This window comes from Lycium ferocissimum, chromosome 5, assembly GCF_029784015.1.
Source record: "Lycium ferocissimum isolate CSIRO_LF1 chromosome 5, AGI_CSIRO_Lferr_CH_V1, whole genome shotgun sequence".
NCBI lineage: Eukaryota > Viridiplantae > Streptophyta > Magnoliopsida > Solanales > Solanaceae > Lycium > Lycium ferocissimum.
The window spans coordinates 43,556,043-43,561,971 of NC_081346.1; the positions used below are offsets into that span (position 1 = coordinate 43,556,043).

General features: G+C 36.6%; 2 long non-coding RNA genes across 2 annotated transcripts; one reads left to right on the forward strand and one right to left on the reverse strand.

The window, feature by feature from the left end:
• Positions 1–224: 224 nt before the first annotated feature.
• On the reverse strand, positions 225–4,649 carry LOC132056839 (uncharacterized). The gene is made up of 2 exons (XR_009414980.1): positions 4,072–4,649; positions 225–443 (listed from the first exon to the last, which is right to left on the reverse strand). It is a non-coding gene; the product is annotated as an uncharacterized LOC132056839 (long non-coding RNA).
• Positions 2,585–3,052, forward strand: LOC132056840 (uncharacterized). The gene is made up of 2 exons (XR_009414981.1): positions 2,585–2,944; positions 2,983–3,052. It is a non-coding gene; the product is annotated as an uncharacterized LOC132056840 (long non-coding RNA).
• Positions 4,650–5,929: the final 1,280 nt, after the last annotated feature.

The following is a 5,929-nucleotide window of genomic DNA, read 5'->3' on the forward strand; positions in this document are numbered from 1 at the left end:
CTATTTCTGCTTATAATTTTCCCGAAAATTCCAAGTTAGGAAAAAGCAATTGATTTTCTTGAAAATATGCTGCACTGCCAGTTTCCAGTTTCGTAAAGAGAGGTCGCAATGTTATTTCTTGTCTAATTCTTTTAAGTAATATTATCTTTTGTAGGGTCCAAGTTTGAAAACTACTCAGGTTCCTATCCGTTCTGAATGATACACGTATTGTTTTGCCTATTTCGTCTAACCAAATGGGTTCCAACATTTACAATCATTCTTTACAAGTATATATTCACAAATATCTGTACAAAAATAAAGAGGTGGGAAGGCGATGGGCCTACCGAGCCCAGCAGTTAACCAATTTCACCCATAGTTAGGCCTTCAGAATTTCTACTCGGACTCGATGAAAGAAAAAGGATGTTGGGCCTCTGACCCAACAAACTGGCTGGTGCAGACTTGGCCTAAGTGGCCCACGTCGTTGTATTCCATGCAAAAGGGAGAGGGGAAAAGGAGAATAAAGGTTAGAGGGCATCGATGCTTAACAATTAATTTAACATGAATCTAAAATACTCACACAATCACATATGTTAACATATATCGAATGTAGTCTGCAATATCTATTGGAATGATATAATAAGCATCAGAACAAACCAAAAGGAAAACAAGGCCATATATGCTAAAATAAGAGAAAACCACAAGCCCAATGTGATACGGTATGCAAATAACAGCAAGGAAAATCCCAAATTAATTATTAAGGAGATGGCATTAAAAGGATGGGCCCAATTCAGCTATTATCAGTTCCAATCCATAACAATAGCATGATATACCATGGGTATACATGATATACAACCCAATATATACCAGGGTATATATGGAGTCTGTGTATATATATATATAATATTGTATACCTGGTATATATTCAACCACAAAAATACCAGATAAGAAGGAAAGAGAAGAGGAGAGACGGTATGAATAAGAAAGGTATAGCATTTTCCTTAAATCAGTCTCAAAGCACAGATCTATACACCCACATATAAAGAATATACATCAATATACTCAACATATTCACTCCTCAAAAGTGCCATGATATTCATGAGATGAAGGAGCCAAACACACACAGGCAACTCAACTTTCCCATTCAACTTTAAGAGAAAACAAGGAAAAGACATAAAGGGCTTCATGAGCCATATCAATGCATTGTCATACATTTTAAGTTCAGCAGTTGAAGCATAGCATTCAAAAAAAAAAAAAAAGTACTGGGTTCAGGCATTTCAAATCTCAAGAAGACTAAACAGGCACTCATATTTGCCAAAGAGTATACACAACCAGAGGGATTATTTTCTTTTAAGACTGGACCATTATACTTACCATCCCACCTCCCAGAACCATAGAAAAAGAAACGGGAAAAAGGAGCAAATAGTCATATTGATCTATCCTTATACTTCATCATTTCTTTTTATACTTGGGAAAAGACACAAGAGAGTTCAGATTATTTGGAAAGTATCTTAGGCATGAAAATAGTCAAGTATGGACATGTTATAGCCTAGACTATCTTAGAAGAGAAATAATATTTTAGTTCATCAAATACATAACATCAAGAAGCAGCAGGGCAGGGTACAACACACAAACATCAAGAAGAAAACAAGGCTACACATAGACCGTGCTACTTTGCCCACTGACCCCAGTACTCCATTTCAACATGTTATTCACTCAGGATTCCCCTTTTCCATTTGCTGAAGCCTTAGAGGATCCAATGGAATTGTGATTCAACAAAAAGGAACCCCAACAGCCTAGGATTAGTAGTACTAGACTGAGTAGAAGAACTCAAAAGTCTTTCTTAACCTTTCCCTAGCCCTAGGATAATCACTCCTTGCCTTACCCCATCCAAGTGACAACCTCTTAAGCTTCTCTTATACTTATGTGATCATGACAACTTCAATTTCACCCTAAATGAATGTTATCTGTTCAACTTATCATGAAGAAGTCCAACCCTTTATCTTTCACATTTGTTAGCTATGTCAGACTACCAGCTTCACTTAAACAGATATGATAGTACAATATCAGACGTCTTAATCAATTCCCTTGGCATGGAGGGCATGTATATACATATTAAAATCAGACAGAGGTTTTAAAACATTCCACAGACCAATACATTACCCTAAAGCATAGATAATGACTTTTTAAAGACATAAGCATGCTATTGATATTAACCTTCGAGTACAGTCTAAACAACTTCCTCAAAATAGTCATCATTCAAATGATTTTGACAACATGAAGTGGGTCCATGGATTCTCAAGCAATAAAAGTTATAGTATCCTACTACTTCAGATTAAGATTTTTCCTATAAGCCACATAAATCTTCACTCATTATAATTACTGAAACAACAATTCACTCTTAACCAGTGTTTTGGACGGCGCGCGGCGACTAAAGGCGACAAGGGCCTGCCTCGCCTTAAGGCGCGGCGCGCGGCGAGGCGCTCGCCTTTTTGAAGTGCGGCGCCAATAAATACCAAAAAATTAAAATATTTAATTGCATATGTAAATAATCAAAATCTCACTAGCAATAACATATTAGCAAATATTTCAATTCAAAATTCCATAATTCCAACCTATGTCTTTTTTGCTAGCGTCCGACGATTCCATTGAATTTGAACCTACTGTTTATAACTGTGTAACAAAATTTAAACAATTATTGAACAGAAAAAATAGGAGCAAAACAACCAATGCCTCACTGGTCCAAACAGAGAAAAAAACAGAGGAAGAAACAGAGGAGAAAAAAACAGAGCAATTAACAGAGGTGAAAAAAACTGAGGGTAAAAAAACAGAGGAGAAAAACCAGAAAACGAAGAAGAGAATAGAATCAGTCAAAAAAAAAAAAAAAAAACCAGAGGTGGCCGGAAATAGGGCAGTTGTCGCCGGAAAAAAAGAAGAAGAAAGAAGAAGAACAGATGAAGAAGCAGAAGTCGAGAAGTCGAAAATACAGGAGGAAGAAAGAAGAAGAAAGAAGAAGAACTGAAGAAAAAGAAGAAGGAGAAAGAGACATACCTGAAACCTTGAAGGAGAAGAGAGGAGGAGGCAAACAAAAAACCCTAGCTGCTATTTTTATTTAGTCCTCCACTTCATTTAAGTCCTCCACTTTTTTTAATTGTTTTTTTTTTAAAACCCTAGCTGCTCGCCTCGCCATTTATTCTCGCCTCGCCATGGCGCCATCCTCGCCTTTCTCGCCATTGGCGCGCCTTTTGAAGGTCTGCTCGCCATGGCCATGAAAGGCGCAGCAGCCACGCCTTGCCTCGCCTCTCGCCAAAGGCGAGAAGGCGCTCGCCTTTAATAACACTGCTCTTAACATGCTATCATATGCTTGAAGCAAACTTTCAAAAGTCTAGTCATATGAAAGAGGTACATGTTTGATCATTCAAGACAGATAAGCATTTAAACTCAAGATTCATAGTTCATCACCTTTACACAGACTTAGATTGCTATCCAGTTATTTCATCCATATCACATCAGACAGGTAAGACATGTTGAGTTAAACTTAATAGCGAAGTAGACTGATCTCCACATATATATAAAACTTAAAACTAATCATTAATGCTAGCATAAGCTTATAGGTCATAGTCAAAATCAAGTTCCATGCTCAGAATTTGAGCTAAAATTAGATGACAGGTTCATAATATGCATATCTGTAGTTAAACAACAACAAAACTAATATCAGCAAGGCATGAGGCATGTTAACTAAGTTAAGCTAACAAACCTACAACTAAACAGTATTGCACTGAACCACACTAAGCACCCTAATGAACTAGCAGATATTAAACAAGCACATGATTAGAAAACATATAAGCTAAACAGAAACTATAAGCATATTAGCCAAACTGACTTAGCATACATAACTATTAGGCTAAACTATCTAAACAATTAGGGCTATGCTATATTAGCTAAGACCAAGCTAATCTAATCTAACACAAACATTAACACAGATATTAACTAACATATAAACTCAAAAAACTAAACTAAAACAAACACATATTAACCAACACATAAACACATTATAAAAACTAAACCAAAAATAAAGAAAGGAGTAGTATTTACCTTTCTTATGTGCAGCACTTGTCGAGATTGGAGTTGGAATCCCCTGCTCCCTACCCGAGACTCAGCCACAAAACAAGAAATGGAAATTTTAGACTAGGAAAACTCGATTAAGTAAAGGTTTCAGCAAGCTAATGCTAAATCCCTAAGTAAACCGAATATTTTTTGCTCATATGATCGAGACTTATGGGTATCAAAATTTTGAGCTTGTGAAGGTTTGTGTGAATGTGAAGGGTGGGGTTCTTTATATAGAATCCCAAAACCCTAAATTTACTGTGAAAGATCGATGTGGGACTGAAGTGTTTTGGGTGATTCCTCTTGAATCTCGCCTAAATTCACCAAAACCAATAGGAATCGACCATTCAAACTAGCAATAAGACAAACCCCATTAAAGGATTCGTCCTTCTTTGATCGTAATCTATAGAAAAAGTAGAAGAGAGGAGGAGTTAAAACGTGTGCCTCAATCAGCCATGCTAGACCTGAAAAAAGAGTTGTACGCATGACTTGTTGCAAAAAATGGCAATGATGACTCTTGGAGAGAGAAAGAAGACGAAGGCGGCGCTCACAGAAACCCTCATTTCTACCTTGTACGATATAGGGGTCTCTGTGTGTGTATTTATGGTGTTACAAGGATGTGGCCTGGGTTAAGGTGTGGTTGGACCTGGTCGATTGAAGGGGGAAGAATTGGGCTCGTAGCCCAACTCATTAAGTTGGCTGAATTAAAGAGAAATCAATGGCTATTTGTGCAAGAATGGGTTGTAATTGCAAAGTTTCAATTGAACTTACCACTTTCAATTATAGCCGCATAGAAATCAATTGATTCTTTCAATTGCAACCACATTTTAATACTAGAAATTAATTTTGACAATTCAATCCTAGCCATTTTTGAAATAAATTGCATCTATAGCTAAGCCAATTGTAAAATTGAGATGCAATTGATTATTTATTCAATTAATCAAATTCCTTGACTTAACGGGGTAAAATATTTAACAATTGACCATTAATAGTTCAAACAACTAATTAAATAATTGTTTTTTTTTACTATTTTTGATTTAAAATCTTGATAAATATGTTTAAAATCCTTAACATATACCAAATATACAAGATGATATACAATAGTGTACTTGATGATATTTTACCAAATGAAATGGCAAAATGTCACCGAAGTAATTTTGTAAACTCATTTTTGACTTGTAAAATGTATAATCCACTCCGTTTGTGGCCCAAGAACTCCAAATAATTAAATTAAATTATTGGAGGAAAAAAAATTAGGTGTCAACAAATGCCCCTTCACTGTTCGGGAGTGGCAAGTCCATCCCTAATCATCAAAATTTGACAAACCTTATTTTTGACTGACCAATTCAAAATTCTTCTTTCTTTTTATGTAATTTTCAAAATTATGGTCGGACCCTGGTCTCCAGGTTTCCTACATATATCAGGCTTTATGAGAATTCAGGTCACTTGTAGTTCGACTCAATTAAACTTCTATTGCGAATTTCATAAAACAAATCCCGAATCTTCCAGTGTCAGAATTGAGAAGTCCCGGAATGGGCTGTTGGAATATGACCAACTCTGTGGTATTGAGTCCGCCTACATATCCCGGTTTCAAAAATCATGTCACTTGTAGTTCTACTCGAACGGTAGAATGGGTATCCCTTATTGGGGAATGTCTTTGTATTTTTTCCGGTATGTGTCCGACTGGTTGCTGGATTTTTGAAGAAGAAGGCAAAATAAAGAGAAATTTTCCAAAAATCAATTTGTGCGGGTGAGCACAGGGTGGAGCGATCTTCCGATTCTCGGCCGAGAGGGCAGCTCGACTCTCGGTGGCACCTCATCTCGGCCTATCCGCGTCGAAAATGTT